This window comes from Schistocerca cancellata, chromosome 8 (genome assembly GCF_023864275.1).
Source record: "Schistocerca cancellata isolate TAMUIC-IGC-003103 chromosome 8, iqSchCanc2.1, whole genome shotgun sequence".
Taxonomy (NCBI): domain Eukaryota; kingdom Metazoa; phylum Arthropoda; class Insecta; order Orthoptera; family Acrididae; genus Schistocerca; species Schistocerca cancellata.
Window position 1 is genome coordinate 394,211,410 of NC_064633.1, and position 17,092 is coordinate 394,228,501.

Sequence of the window (17,092 nt, forward strand, 5' to 3'; positions counted from 1 at the left end):
TGACTTTTTTGAAAATTATTAAGGTAAATACGTGGTTTGTTCTCTATCAAAATCCTTCATTTGCTAACTATGCCTATCAGTTCAAAAATGGTTCAAATGGCTCTGAGCACTATGGGACTTAACATCTGTGGTCATCAGTCGCCTAGAACTTAGAACTACTTAAACATAACTAACCTAAGGACATCACACACATCCACGCCCGAGGCAGGATTCGAACCTGCTACCGTAGCAGTCACGCGGTTCCAGACTGAAGCGTCTAGAACCGCATGGCCACACCGGCCGGCGCCTATCAGTAGTTAGTGCCTTCAGTAGCAAGAATCTTTTATTTAGTTGCAGTATTGGCGCTCGCTGTATTGCAGTAGTTCGAGTAGGGCCTAAGGAAGATTTTTGGGAGGTAAGTGATTCATGAAAGGTATAGGTTATTGTTAGTCAGGGCCATTCTTTTTTAGGGATTATTGAAACTCAGATTGCGTTGCGCTAAGTAAATATTGTGTGTCAGTTTAGTGATGATCATAATAAGTAAAGAGACAATTGTCTGAGTACGTTCAGTTTTACTCAGCTGTCTTTGTATCAAATAACCTAGAAGTTTACTATCACAGTCATTCACAATTTTTCTAAGGGGACGTTTCAAAGTATTACTTGATGCACTAATTAACAATTTGTTCTCTTGAAGTAGAATGATCCACATTTGCGGAAGTAGAAGTCCATCTGAAACTCTGAATCGCCCGTTAGTCCCACTCGATGATGCTGATTGTTTCAACTGTCAGACTGTGAGGAGTGCTTCTGTGCTCGGTTCTATGTTGACCTCCGTTGTAAGGGCGCTGCTGCACTGAGAGGGGAGGCGTCGCCTTCAGCAGTGCCTCCTACACGTCGTTGCACGTTGCAGCGAGACCTTAATAATGTCTCAGATGTGTTGGCGCAGCAATCTTGGGACATACCACAATAAATATTATTTGGAGACCTAACTATTGTGATCAGCCACTGTGAATTCGCTCTTTTTATGTTTTGGTTTCCGTTAATAAATGATGTACAGTAAAACTTCGTTAACGCGAATCCGAAGGGACCGAAAAATCAGGAGTTTAAGTGAAAAACATAGATTTTTAATTAGTATACGTGTACAGTAGTACACTAATGGGTAATAAACTACACTATCAATCACGTTATTGTAGACTTATAACACTATAAAGTGATTGTAAAATCCAAGTACTCACAAATTATGTATGTTACTTTCTTGGAAAAAGTTCAGTCGTGGTTCGATGACGTTCTTGGGAACGATAATATTTTGTAATTTCACAGCCAATTGTAATGATAGCGTCCGTAAACCCAGCAGTGACGTCGGATGTTGAAGCGAACCGTTCTAAACAGTCCAAGGCTATAAACATCTCCTGACAGGTTGGTGGAATGGTATCTGTATTCTCTCCCTCTTCACTTTCTTCTGTTGGCCCTTCTTGCACCTCGTTCACAGCTTTTGGCACATCCGATTCCACAGAAGCACATACGGCAACATCGTCGTCTACACTAATGAATTCTTCGAAACTAATCCCACGGTTCACAACGTCCTGCAGAACTGTCCATTCATCAAGTGAAGTGGCGTCTTCTAACTCGTGGACATCTTCAGTGTTGCTATGTCTCCAAGTTCTGTTAAAGCACTATAAGATGTAGCTATACTGAGTTCCAGGTTGCTGCGATGGCTGTTATTGCGTCAAGCAGATTTCAATTTGGGGTTGCACGAATTGCAGCCCTTACAAGTCGCCCACTATAAACTCTCTTTATGAGAGAGATTGTGCCTTGGTCCAAAGGCTGAAGGCGGCTTGTGGCGTTGGGTGGAAAAAACTGAACCTTTATGTTGGATAGGTTCAGATCATGAACTTTATGGGCAGTACATCTGTCCAATGTAAGAAGAACATGTCTATCTTGAGCAACCATTCGACTGTTGAAACGAATAAGCGATTTGCGAAATGATGTGCCATCGATCCAAGCTTTCTTGTGGTGAGAGTAGATGCAAGGTAAAGTGTCCATATTTATGTTTTTAAAACAACGTGGTTTCTCGGATTTACCGATAACCCAGGGACGAAACTTCTCACTGCCGTCGGCATTACAACACAGCACAATAGTCATATGTTGTTCGCTTCGTGCTTCACCGTGACACTTATCACCTTTTATCCCCAGAGTGTGATTTGGAAAAAGATTGTAGAAAACTCCAGGTTCATCCATGTTAAACACATCGCACGAGGCATACTTTTCCCTCACTCGGTTGAATTCATGCAACCAGCTGCTCGCACTTTCTTCATCAATTTTATTTGCTTCACCAGAAAATTTTACGGATGAAATTGAATGTCTCTTTTTGGAACCGATGCAACCAACCAGCAGAACAACGGACATCTTAGATGCCCATATCTTTAGCTATATAATTTGCATTTGACTGAATTACAGGGCCAGTTAAAGGTATGTTAGATATACGCATATGATTGAACCACTCTAGCAGTAACGTCTTGATGTCTTCATACTTGGCGGTACGAAGACGTTTGGATTTGTTTCTGGATCCTGATGCCGCAGCATTAATAATTTTTTCTCGATTCTTAATAATCGTAGATAAAGTAGATTTAGGTATTACAGACTGCTCTGCAATTGCTGTTTCCTTGGTACCACGGTCCACTTCATCTAGAATCTTAAGCTTTAACTGTACATTTAGAGCTTTCTGTTTCCTCTTTGCCATTTTCGCGTGCTACGGTACCGGTTGTAACTGTAGTTTTTATTCAGTATTCCAACTCGATACGGCTACGACTAACAGAACACCTGTCAAATCTGGCACTGAGTACATTCCTAAATGCTGCTGCACGCATTATGCAGTGTCTTACAATGTACAGCATACGCTGGTTGTTAAGGTGACAATCGCGGCTACCGACCTATAATACGTTAAAGACGAGTCAACAATAAGTATAATTAGCTTTGTAGCTACATTTTCTACATTAATTTCGGAAAAAAGTACGCTTTAGAATACTCTAAGGACGGAAGTTTGTATTACAGTGAAATCTAATAACGCTAGGAACTGAAACAGAGTTCGTAATTCGCCTTAACCGAAATTCGTGTTAACCGATAAAACATACCTTAAGAACTAATGTATTTCTGGCGGGACCAATATTTTTTTCGCGTTAACCGCGAGTACGTCTTATGCGAGTTCGCGCTAACGAGGTTATAGTGTAGTTATATTTCTCCAGTAAACCAGCAGCTTCCTCGTTCCCACTCTTCCTGCCGGTTCGGTACTGTTATACACTGATGACAGACCTCAGAGAGCATATAACATGCTGATGACATTCTGTTTGCTAGTTTCTAAGAGATGCTGTACGACATTATTCAAAACCTGCCGGGAAGGCCATCTCTGGCAGCTTGCCTGCAGGATTCTGCCCACTGCGGCAGTATTGCCAACGGCAGGGACAGCATTCTGAAAAGCGCCGATCTTGCCTCAGAGGGGGCGCAGCAATCGCTTAATAGTTCAGTTCGCATCAGCAGCGGCAAAACCCGGCGCCCGTCCGGCGCGACCCGTATCTCACAGACAGAGCGAGAGCTCGATGCGCTAATGAATTAGCCGCGCATAACGCTGGCCTGTAGCCGTTTCAGCGCGGCCGGGCGCTTTTTACCTGTCAGCGCGGACGCCGCTATTCGGCGTCGGCGGCGAGCGGGGGACGACAAAAGGAGACCCGGGAACAGCGGGCGGACAATTCGGTTTACGAGGCGCGCCCGCCGCCGCAGCTTTTATTGTCCCCGGCGTTTTATGCGCCGCGGCTTGACGTAACGCGAACGCACCGACGCCGCCGACAACGGCGCGCATCCAATCTCGGCCTTCCGGATTTCCCGCCGCCCGACGGCGTCTCTGCAGTCCTCTCTGCTTCCTTTCCCTCCCCCTCCTCTCGTCTCCTGACAGTAATAGAAATTAAATGTATTGATATTTACGGTACGCCCGGCTGCGCCCGCACCCGCCGCTGTATATTCAGATCTACGTCGAGCGCTGTTTGCGTTTTCTGTTTACAGCCGCGTAACTCACCATCACTCGGCTCGATTTATCGGGCCCGCCGCTCCGTCTTCTGTCGACGGCAAAAACATGTGGTGCGCGGACGCGTGCCGCGTCCCCCCCCCCCCCCCCCCCCCGCTCCACCGGGGCGCCGTAAACAAGGCTTTGCACGCCTCTTCGCCCCCAACCAACCCTCTTCATCGTCACTCCGCCTGGAGTTAGTCGGGGCTTAACTGCCTGCCGTTTGCTCCAACAGCAGCATCAGCTTAGCCCTTACTCACGCACAGACCGAAATAGAAATCAGATGTGGTAAACACAATATTCACGGTACAACACCTTAATGAAGCTATTGGACACAGACAAACACCGTTCTGAAGGTGCAGCCTGAAATACATGGACAGACATTTAGTTCTGTTTTGTTCCTTCACATCTCATTTCGTGTAGCTGGAAGGTGGCAGGAACGAGCTCCTTGCTCTTCAGCCTCGAAGTGCTCTAGCTATCAAGATGTTGGGACAGAAAAAAAAACGACCCACCACGAAGGCATTTTCCCAATAGAATGTCAATCGATAGATTTGATGTACACTTAAGGACAAGTAAATGATTACAGTTTAATAAAAACTGGATGATTTATCTGAGAGAGAGAGCTTCACAAATTGGGCAAGCATTGCTCTACATCTGGCGCTTCTGGACGCAGTTATTCGGCTTGACACTGACTGATAGAATTGTTGGATGTTTTCCTGAGGGATATCGTGCCAAATTCAGTCCGTTGGCGCGTCAGATCACCAAAATTCCGAGCTTGTTGAAGGCTATGCCCATAAAGCCCCAAACGTTCTCAACTGGGAAGAGACCCAGCGACCTTGCTGGCCAGGGTAGGGTTTGGCAAGCACGAAGACAAGCCGTAGAAACTTTCGCCTTGTGCGGGCGGGCGTTATCTTGCTAAAATGTAAGACCGGTTCAAATGGCTCCAAGCACTACGAGACTTAACATTTGAGGTCGTCATCAGTCCCCTAGACTTAGAACTACTTAAACTTAACTAACGTAAGGACATCACACACATCCATGCCCGAGGCAGGATTCGAACCTGCGATCGCAGCAGCAGCGAGGTTCCGGGCTGAAGCGCCTAGAACCGCTCGGCCACAGCAGCCGGCTGTAAGACCGGAATGGCTTGCTATAGGGGGCATCAAAACGGGGCGTCAACTATCATCGACATGCCGCTGTGCTGTAAAGATGCCTCGGATGACAACCAAAGGGATCCAGCTGTGAAAAGCAATCGCACCCCATACCTGATCACTCTGGCTGTAGGGCCTCATGACGGGTGATAATCATGTTGGTTTCCTGCCACTGCCTGGGGCATCTCTAGACAAGTCTTCGGCCTGGAATCTCATGAACAGTCTAATGAACTGTAGTAGAACTGTGCTCAGTGGCGAGCCCCCGTTTCTGAGTCTCGGTGACTCCCACCATACGGCGCAACAACCAAGAGTGATGATCTGGGGTTCCACTTGATTTAAGAGAAGAGCCGCTTTGGTTGTTATCCACGGCACCCTTACAGCACAGTTTACATTTCAGCGAGACAATGCCCATCTGCACACGGCGAGTGCTTCTACTGCTTGCCAAACCTTATTTTGACAAGCAAGACTGCCCGATCTCTCTCCAACTGAAAATATTTGGAGAATTACGGTCAGGGCCTCTAACCAGATTGGAATTTTGGAAATCTAAAGTGCCACTGGGACATAATGTGGCACGATAACACTCATGAAGACATGCTGCTCCTCTATCAATCGATGGCAATCCGAAAAACTGTTTGCACAAGGGACAGATGTGGAGCAACAGGTTATCGACTCGTTCGATTTGTGGAGCTCTTTGACTTGAATAAATCATCCAATTTTTCTGAAATTGTAATCATTTGTTTGTCTTTGTACGTGCATCACATCCGCCGATTTCCGTCCCATTCCGATGGTTCTGTCTTTTTCTTTGTTTGTTTGTTTTGTTTTGTTTCAGTATGTATATGAAATTAAGATCATATGTTCCGGAACATCTGTGTAAGGCAAGAATATACTACTATTTATCGTCTGCTAGCCGTGCCCGGGTGTTCGTACTGCGGCTACTGCGTATGCCAAAGGCAGTTTCCAGCATATGAGAGAACCAGATTGTCTCCAGTCTGCAGGTGACAGGCGGGTCTCTTCCTTATCCTGAAAGCCATGAAAAAGGCAGGCAGATGGATGCAATACATCTTGACGTCGAAAAGCATTGGACTCAGTATCAGTCTTACACTTGATATCGAAAGTACAATCGTGTGGGATATCATGCGAAATTTTTCAGTGTAATATGCCTTGATAGGGAGAGCGCAGCTTGATATCTAGGATGGGATGACATCTACAGATGTAGACATATTTTCACACGCACGTTCACAAATTTTCTGTTTTTTGTTCTGTCAAAATGATTCAAATGGCTCTGAGCACTACGGGACCTAACTTCGGAGGTCATCAGTCCCCTAGTACTTAGAACTACTTAAACCTAACTAACCTAAGGACATCACACACATCCATGCCCGAGGCAGGACTCGGACCCGTGACTTGCCGTAAATACGTTAATGTTACCCTCTGAGACGATTGCGAAGTCTGACCGTGCTTGTGTCTAATAGACAAAGGTATCGGACTATAATTTTGAATTTGGTGAAATTAACAGAAAATCCAAAAGGGTCTATAACCTTCGGAGTTAATGAAAGTGGTAAAATCATAAATGAATGAAAAAAATGTACGGTCGCCAGCCCAATTAGGCACATTAATTTGGAAATTGGTTATTGAAGTTACTTTCATTGAGATTTGGAATCGGTTATTGAAGTTACTTTCATTGAGATTTCTCTCTGCATAGCAAACTGACACACTGCACTCTGAACTGTGAGTAGCAACAGTTACCAATAACGCACACACCAGCAAATTATAGGAAGTAATTTTGCACCAAACTCATACTAAAGGCAGCTACATTCAAGAGCATTACTTAACCAAATACTGAAATGTTACTGCATGAAGTGCAGAACTAATTTGGACATGAGGCGCTTTTATCTTAATTGACATGAAAAAAAAACCCATAAGGATGAATAATATCATAAATACACTGTTCAAACTCCTCTACATCTATCAGTTTTCGCCTGCCCTGTGGCCGAGTGGCTCTAGGCGCTTCAGTCTGGAACCGCGCGACCACTACGGTCGCAGGTTCGAATCCTGCCTCGGGCATGGATGTGTGTGATGTCCTTAGGTTAGTTAGGTTAAAGTAGTTCTAACTTGTATGGGACTGATGACCTCAGATGTTAAGTCCCGTAGTCCTCACAGCCATTTGAACCATTTTTATATCAGTTTTCCTTAGCGACAGTAATAGTTCAATTTTTTTTCTAACAGGTAGGGAATATGATGGGGACCCAGAAACTAGTATAGTTTCACTAGTCAACACTCTTTGATTATTACAGTAGAAAAGACTAATTCAAAAAGCTAATCATTCACTTCACTTGGAGTAGTTCATAATTTACTTTGCAAGGCAATAAAATACAACACTGGACTTAATTAACTTAAAAAAAGTAGCCATTGATGATAGGAATCAAATCCACACTAACTTTGCAAATGAGCTTAACTAATTTGCCTTTTTATCACCTGTGAAGCATATATTTTAGACAGTAATATTTACACAATCTTGCACTGTATTCCTACAAAACTATATTTTGTAATAAACTAAGGATACTTCAGCAAAAGCCTATCCAACGTCACTTTTGTGGTTTCAACTTTAACTTTTACTACTCCTTTTACATTAGACAAAAATCACTTTTAAATACTTGAATGCAAAAATTGTTCATTTAAATCAGATCACTCGGTTTTAGTAGCACTTAGGCAAGGACCCTGTATAGGTTCGTTATCGGGATAGAAAATTTATGTTTTTATGATTATTATTAAAACAACACACAAATTAACTGGTCCATGCCCATATACATTACTGAATGTTTGAAGACTAATGGCGAAGATTGGTGGCAAGCAACATGGCGGCTAACTGTACTCAAAGCTCTTTAAGTTCGAATGCTCTATAAAATCTCTTCCTGGCGTCAGATTTTCAACATATTAGAGCCATTCCTTTATGCCGAGTATACCAAATAATAGCTGTATCCATATCCGAGGCAAATCCTTAATAAAGCAGCTTCCAATTGCCTCTCTTAGCACCGTCAAAGTGTACCGTGCTACGGCTAGCCACACACTGCTTGCCGTTCACACAAGGGGGCTGATCAGTTCGACCGCCAAAACCACCTTTTAGATCGCGCCATGCCATTTCCGTTGCGAGAAGACTTCCCTACAGCTTTTGCATGTTACAAATACAAGTCCCCTAAGCATGAACCAGCTTTCAATAAACATTTTATTTCTTATGAACATGTACGTATTACAATAATTTAATATTTTAACATATTTTTGCTTTTTTTTCATTTATGCATTACAGAACTCTAATTTTCTTGCCACAGATCAAGGAGTTTCAATAACACAGAATGCACACTTCATAATCGCAGATACACAGTTACATAATATAAACCTACTTCTAATCGACGTAAGTGTTATAAGGTCATTGTTAGAATACTAGGGAAATGTAATCTCACATCCTAGAATATTGTTAAAGTACGTAAAGTTCTTACCAAATACGACTAACAGGGGATATTGGACAAATACAAAGAAGGGCAGCACGAATGGTCACAGTTTTGTTTGACTTACGGGTGAGCCTCACGGAAAAGCTAAATAAAAACTAAACTGGCAGACACAAACTATTCCGTGAAAGCTTACTTACCATGATTTAAGAACCAGCCTTAACTGATAAACCTATCAATATGTTATAGCCCCTGATGGATCACCTGCTTAGGACAAGACAATATTAGACTGATTGCAACCCACAGAGAGGCGTCTAAGCAATTATTCTTCACGTCAGTGTGAAGGGATGGACCTCTAATTACTGCTACAATGCATTCTGCCTTGCAAGTCACACTGGTCAGCAGAGTATGGCTGTATATGCAGATGGAGATGTATCTCAAAGAGTTGTTGCAGCAGCCTACGTTCCTGGCTCGAATATTTTTGACGGCAGGGGTTGTTTACAGTCTTGTCAGTTTTAGCACCACTACGAATTTTATCGAGATCTTAAGTTCATGGCAGGAAACGGCACTTATTGTTATTAGCGACAGCAGGAAACGGCCATCTGAAATGTCTGCGTACAGCTACTGAAGCTTACTGGCAGTAAAGCCTTCTTCTCAGGGGACGTGGAAATGCAAGTGGACGAAGAGCTGGTGACGCCACAGCTTGGAATTCCTCGTTACATTACGCTGCGGAGCGCCAATTAGAAAATCTTGCATGTCAGATTTTTTTGCCTCGTGAAGAGGAACGTGGCCAACGAGATGCAACATCGTTTTTATGTCACAAGCACACCCCAGAAGCCGCCATACTGTTTGGTGTTCAACGTCGTATTTTGTGGGTTTCCTTTGTGCCACAAAGCATCAGAAAAATTGAGGATCTCTCCAAAAGTCATCGTTTTAACTACGATTTCTTATAATGACATGACTGAACTACACATCGGTAGGTAGAGGCTTCCTGTATTTGATGTTTTCGATGTTATAACTTGTGTGCTGTGAAAGTACACAGTGCAGTGCTACGGCACAATGAGTGTCTATCAAAAGCTCGTCTTGCATACTAAATATCACATAATGACAGTTGTAGACACAATGTTTGTATAGGGTTTACCATATATACGGAGGCCTGGCTGCCATGCGGAAGAAGTAGCGTAGTTGAAATCGTCGTGAGCTCTGAAGACAAAGGTAGCAGGTTATCGTCTTCCTCCTTCTACATTTTTTCACCTTTTGTTTTCTAAAGGAATTTAACGGAAGTATTATCTGCAAAATTTTATGTTATTTATTATAAATAATGAATTTTCTGCCATTTTTGTGGCAAAATCCAACGACTCAAATGTTTCTCCAGTGGCCAGAAAGCTTTGCATGACTGCCATTCTAGGACGGAAAGTAAACCCAAGTTACATACTGGAAGGTTTTGCTATTTTGGAACTTTCTGTAATACATATATACCTATATGTTGATTGTATGGACTGCTTCATGTTTGTATCTTACCCGTGAACATCTTTTTCAATGACAGTGAGCAGCTTCTAAAAAATCTCCTCTTTCATTCAAATGAAATTACGAAACAAATCTCGATTTTGAAAACTATGTGATGTTCAAATATGTGTGTGAATTACTAAGGGATCAAATTGCACAGGTCATCGGTCCCTAGACTTACACACTACTTAAACTAACTTACGCTGAGGACAACATACACACCCACGCCCAAGGAAGAACCGCTGGGGGAGGGGCCGCGCGATTCGTAACATGGCGCCGCTAACCGCGCGGCCACCCCGCACGGCGCTGTGTGATCAAGTACTTTACTTCAGACTGGTGGTAGTCAATGCAACATCGAGAAAGTGGATATTATGCATGCGCAAACTGACATTAGACATTATACCTTTACTGTAATCAATTTAAAACCGAAAATGGGGAGAATATTCAGTTGAGTGAACGAATAACTTCTGCTAGTGCGTGGCCCAGATCGTTCTACAGCATTAATTAGTGAACCTCTGCCAGCAATTCTCTTTTCAAGCCATCGATGCGTCCAGAAACTTCTTCGCGGTTTTCTCCTTTCTTCTTCAACACTAAATTTCTAACAGAGTTAACGCAGCTATTTTATGCCCTTCCACTTTCGTAAAGAAATTGTGTGGTTTACGCGTCTGGCAACGGCTGCTGGAGAACACTGATCGAATCACGATAAGGACCATTTTCCGTGAGATGTAGCAGGTCGTTTCAGAGCGTACAGCAATCACGACGGACGCAAAGCCTGGCAGATTACGTGATGCGGACCACGTCGCGTGTGAGGACAGATTAACAGATTAAGACTTGGCTGTAAACTAATTTCTTGGAGCGCTTCTGCAACTTGCAAAATCGGGAGTCGGCAGCGCTCGTGAGGTGTGAGGCTATGTGCCCTCTGGAGCGGAGGTGGTGTTTCTTATCACATTTTTGGAGTGGGATGTTTCTGTCTGACTTTTTCCATGTCGCCTTTGAACTGTATTTCTGTTTTGTCACTGTGGAGATAACACACAGGATTTGCTAGAGCACCAGTTTATTCTGTTTGTGCTGGGAGTGGTATGTCTCAGTTGAGCTGTGAGTGAACATACGCTTTCGTCATTTTATTTAACAACCACATAAACTATCAGTTTACAAAAGCTTCACCAATAATGGATTCAGTTTTAAATCAATCATCGGGGTGGCCAAACTAACAATAACGTTTTATTAATAAGATAACGCTTCCTCAAAAAGCGCCAAATCAAAGAGTCATTAGCAGATAATTAAGACCCACGGTTATTGAGCACATACCAAAGAATAAAAGCAATAATAACCAAAAAAATTAAAAGCAGAGAATAAATTTACACTATTACATTCAATGTATATAAAATCTGAGACCGTATTTATTTATTTATTTATTTATTTTGTCATCAGTCTTCTGACTGGTTTGATACGGCCGGCCGCGAATTCCTCTGCTGTGCCAACTTCAACATCTCAGAGAACCAATTGCAATCTAGGTCCAGAGTTATTTGCTGGATGTATTCCAATCTCTGTCTTCCTCTACAGTGTTTATACTCTACAGCTCCCTCTAGTACTATCGAGATTATTCCGTGATGTCTTAACAGATGTCCTATCTCGCTGATTCTTCTTTTAGTGTTTTCCGTATATTCCTTCCCTCGCCGATTCTATGGAGAACCACCTCATTCCCTGCCTCATTAAAAGCTAAACTAAACTAAACGCCTCCAGAACAGGCCATGAAGGCCCAACGGTACCGACCGGACGCCGTGTCATCCTCAGCCCATAGGCGTCACTGGATGCGGATATGGAGGGGCATGTGGTCAGCACACCGCTCTCCCAGCCGTAAGTCAGTTTCCGAGACCGGAGCCGCTACTTCTCAATCAAGTAGCTCCTCAGTTTGCCTCACAAGGGCTGAGTGCACCCCGCTTGCCAACAACGCTCGGCAGACCGGATGGTCACCCATCCAAGTGTTAGCCCAGCCCGACAGCGCTTAACTTCGGTGATCTGACGGGAATCGGTGTTACCACTGCGGCAAGGCCGTTGGCCCCTGCCTTATTAGTGTACCCAAATTTAAACATTCGTCTGTAGTACTGCATCTTAAATGCTTCAATTCTCTTCTGTTACCGTTTTCCCACAGTCCATGTTCTGTGCTCCAAACATACATTCCCATAAATTTTCTTAAAATAAAATTTCACTACATAGAATATCCAATACACCAGAAGTTCCGCTTTAGTTAACAAAGCTCACGGCCCGATGAATTATATACTGCCAAGTGACTAGAATTACTGCGGTGCCTCGCGTATGTCGAACAGTGTATTCCTCAGATGCATGTATTATCCAGATGCATATTCATCAGCAAGAAAAACACAAGTTGATTCACTGAGTACCATTATATTAACCGACAACTCAACATAAACCTCCTGCTTAAGATCAGGTGCGGTAAGTCAGTCACATAATCATTTGACATCAACGTAAGTTAAGGTTCTCAAGCTCACAAAAAACACCTACGTATAGACACCACATGGTATTACCGTTTGGTAACCGTAAATATGGTACCGTCAGGGCAGCAGGCGGACTTACAACATGCGCAGGAGCATGGCAAGAGCTCTAAGCAGAAAATACGCACACACACACACACACACACACACACACACACACACACACACAGAGAGAGAGAGAGAGAGAGAGAGAGAGAGATCAAAGACTAACGCCACTTTACTGCAGTCTGCACAGGACACACTGCTTTACTGAAACCTCATCTAAAGTGCCGTACTTGCTTCCACCACACAGCACGCTGTTATTGCCGGCCAGTGGCTGCCCAACCGTGTCTTCGAGTACTTCCTGTTTGACCGCTCCATTGCACCGTTCTTCCCATCGTCCTGTTCTTCCGTCACAGCCGGCTTCCCACGTTGGATCCGGACGGCGCTGGTGTAGCGTCTTCCCCGCTTGCACGGGCCCCTGCACTGTACAACAGGGATGGGAAAACCCACTGGCTAAGACCGAGACTGGTGTCTTACCTCTGAATAACTGGTGTTTTTCGGTATTTGTTTGTTCTCGGTTATAATATGTGTTTTTTTATGTTTTACTAATAACCTAGTAAATAACCGAAATATCAGAATGTGATTTTCACTCTGCAGCGGAGTGTGGGCTGATATGAAACTTCCTGGCAGATTAAAACTGTGTGCCGGACGGAGACTCGATCTCGGGACCTTTCCCCAGGAGTGCTAGTTCTGAAAGGCTCGCAGGAGAGCTTCTGTGAAGCTTGGAAGGTAGGAGACGAGGTACTGGCAGAAGTGAAGCTGTGAGGACGGCGCGTGGGTCGTGCTTGGGTAGGTCAGATGGTAGAGCACTTGCCCGCGGAAGGCAAAGGTCTTGAGTTCGGGTCTCGGTCCGGCACACTGTTTTAATCTGCCAGGAAGTTTCAAACCGAAATATCAGTTTGTCATAGCAACAGTGCCGAAATTTTTCCTTTTCAAATAAAACTTTTTTAAATAATGAGTTTTTTTTATCCATGAAATTTGCGTTACTTTGGAGCATTGCGTTATTATGGGAAATTGGAAAACCGGCCACTGTTGCGTTAATAACAATGCCGACAGAAACGAGCAAGAAGTACACGGAATAAAAATTGGTACAGCACCGCTGAGACAATAATGTCGCTATTGTCATGTGTCGTGGTTTAAGTTACGCGTTACGTGCAGTGTGCAAGACTTGGCCCCACGTGCTCCACAAGGCAGTTTTTCTCTGTCGTCGCCGGGCATACGTTGTATTGCAGACTGCCACCAACCATATTCTGCAAGTATTTTTTATGAAATGACATAGCAAAGAAACGCAATGCTTCATTTGCTCTAAAAGATTAAAGATTTGTCTGCCACTTCTATGAAACAGTAAAAGAGGAAGGAAATTGTGGTAACAGTAATAAATTAAAAACTTACAACTCATTCATAGTATACAGTACAAACAGCAAGTAGCTGATCTGCAGCCTCTACCTATATACTAAGCCTTTATTTGTTTGTAACCCCCGAAAACAGAGTTCTTCAACGTCAGTTTCACCCTTTAGGACTGAGTACTCATAATCCCCAAATAGTGGCATAATCCCCAATTAAAAGATCAGAATATCAAAAAATTAGAATCACTAGGAGAATACTGGCGATTTCTTGTAGTATTCAAACACTTCCCACTTTTCGAGAAAAGCAGCAAACGAAGGATGGACTAAGTCTTCCTTTATTCGCCTATTTCATTTAGTATTTTGATTTTTTGTGTTTGGAAAATGAGATAGTCTAATTTTTTCAATTTTTGTTGACTGCTATAATTATTAGAGGAAATGATAGGAACAAAAAGCCGAACATCGGTTATTTTAGAAAACAGCCATTTTGAGCGTTTCTAACAGTCAGGTTAAACTGGCGTGGGCGAAACCTGTATGACCACAAACCGCTTGTTTCATCGATAACCGGCATCCCTACAGAAGGGCTGACACAGCCGCAGTTCTACACTGAAGAGCCAAAGAAACTGGTACGCCTCCGTAATATCGTGTAGGGCCCCCGCGAGCACGCAGAAGTGCCGCAAAACGACGTGGCATGGACTCGACTAAGGTCTAAAGTAGTGCTGCAGACAACTGATACCATGAACGCTGCAGGGCTGCCCGTAAATCCGTAAAGGTACGAGTGGATGAACAACACGTTGCAAGGCATCCAAGATATGCTCAACAATGTTCACGTCTGGAGAGTCTGGTGGCCATCGGAAGTGTTTAAACTCAGAAGAGTGTTCCTGGAGCCGTTCTGTAGCAATTCTGGACGAGTGGAAGCCACATTTCCTGCTGTAATGGTCCACGTCCGTCGTAATGCACAATGGACATGAATGGGTCTAGGTGATCAGACACGATGCTTACGTAGGTGTCACCTGTCAGAGTCCTATCTAGACATATCAGTGGTCTCATATCACTCCAACTGCACACGCCCCACACCATTACAGAGCCTCCACCAGCTTGAACAGTCCCCTGCTGATATGCAGGGTCCATGGATTCATGAGGTTGTCTCCATACCCGAACACGTCCATCAGCTCGATATAATTTGAAACGCCACTCACCCGACCAGACAACATGTTTGCAGTAATCAACAGTCCAATATCGGTGTTGACTGGTCCATGCAAGGTGTAAAGCTTTGTGTCGTACTGTCATCATAGGTAAAAGAGTGGGCCTTCGTCTCCGATATCCCATATCGATGATGTTTCGTTGAATGGTTCGCTCACTGACACATGCCGATAGCCCAACACTGAAATCTGCAACATTTTGCGGAAGGGTTGAACGATTCTCTTCACTCGTCTTTGGTTCCGATCCTTTTCCGGCCTCAGCGATGTCGGAGATTCGACATTTTATGAGATTCCTGATATTCAAGGTACACAAGTCAAATGGTCGTATGGGAAAATTCCCACTTCATCGCCACCTCGGAGGTGCTGTGTCACATCGCTCTTGCGCCGACTATAACACCCCGTTCAAACTCACTTAAATCTTGATAACCTACTATTGTAGCAGCACTAACCAATCTAACAACTGCGCCGGACACTAGTTGTCTTTGCTCTAAATTAATTGCCGACCGCAGAGCCGTAATCTGCCTGTTTAGGTATCTCTGTATTTGAATACGCATGCCTATGCCAGTTTCTTTGGTGCTTCAGAGTATTTTGGTGGCCTTTCAAAATGCCACGGTCGTATGACGTGTGGCGACAGTACGCAGTTGAAGGCGCTGTATAAACTGTTAGCGGTTTTCATATTTTTGTGCCGTGGGCGGATCTTGGAATCTATCTAAGAGTAGTTAAATAGCTCACGGGATTTAATTATCGACTTTGAAGTAGTGGGAAGTGTAACCTTGCATCGCAGGTCAAAGCGAAGCTGACGACCGTTGCTTACAAAGATCTGACTGTGTCGCAGAGCAGAGAATTAATCTGACTCTACCATAAAACGTCTCCGATTAAATGTGTGAAGCCGTACGTCGCATAATTTGTCTCGCGCAGCGTGCATCGCAAAGTGTGCAAGAAAGCAGGCCGCTGCCACGCGAAAGGACCGTATCAGATGTTAGAAAAAAATGGCTCTGAGCACTATGGGTCTTAACATCTGAGGTCATCAGTCCCGTAGAACTTACAACTACTTAAACCTAAATAACCTAAAGACATCACACACAGCCATGCCCGAGGCAGGATTCGAACCTGCGACCGTAGTGGTCACACGGTTCCAGACTGAAGGGCTTAGAATCGCTCGACCACCCCGGCCGGCTCAGATGTTAGACAAGGGTGTTTTCATGAACGCTTTTTAGTATCTAACAAGGAAAAAGCAAGTAGAAAAAAGAAGATGAATTATATTCATCATTTACTTTAGTTCTTGCAGTGGCCGTGTCTGCAGATAAAATTACTGGATACAAGCTCAGTCTGTTATGCAAACACTGTGGTTTCATCTCTGTGCCACTTTTGTGCCATCGTCAATAGGCTTTCTGTACTGAAATCTGTAAAATGTCAACAGGTTTTAAATGGTAATTATTCTACGAAAATTAGTTTTTGTCTGTTGTTGTCATTACTTAAATATCTCAAATTATAGGTTAATGCATGGCTCCCTCCCTGTACATTATTAGATTCTGGTAGCTTGTCATCGCCAATTAAATGACTTGAATGTGAATTTGGATGGCGAGTTAATACACAACTTTAGATCTAAACATAATTTTGTTGTGCGGAAATATTTCGCGACTATATTCCCAGTTACTTCAATTTAGATTTCTAAAATCCTTTTCCCTCTCCATTCCCATAAGTTGCTGAGAAGCACACACAAATACTAAATATATTTTACTGAATTCGTTTGTAAGTAACACTTTTCAGTATTAGCAAAACGCAGTGTTAATGTTGCTGTTAAGTGTCCAGTTTTCTGTATTGTCCCAGTTGGCGTTCACTTGTTCTCATATGAATTTGCCACC

At 43.6% G+C, this 17,092-nt stretch overlaps 1 pseudogene; it reads right to left on the reverse strand.

Annotated features, from left to right (window-relative positions):
• Positions 1–12,069: 12,069 nt before the first annotated feature.
• LOC126096020 (5S ribosomal RNA) lies at positions 12,070–12,187 on the reverse strand (annotated as a pseudogene).
• Between the last annotated feature and the right edge of the window lie 4,905 nt (positions 12,188–17,092).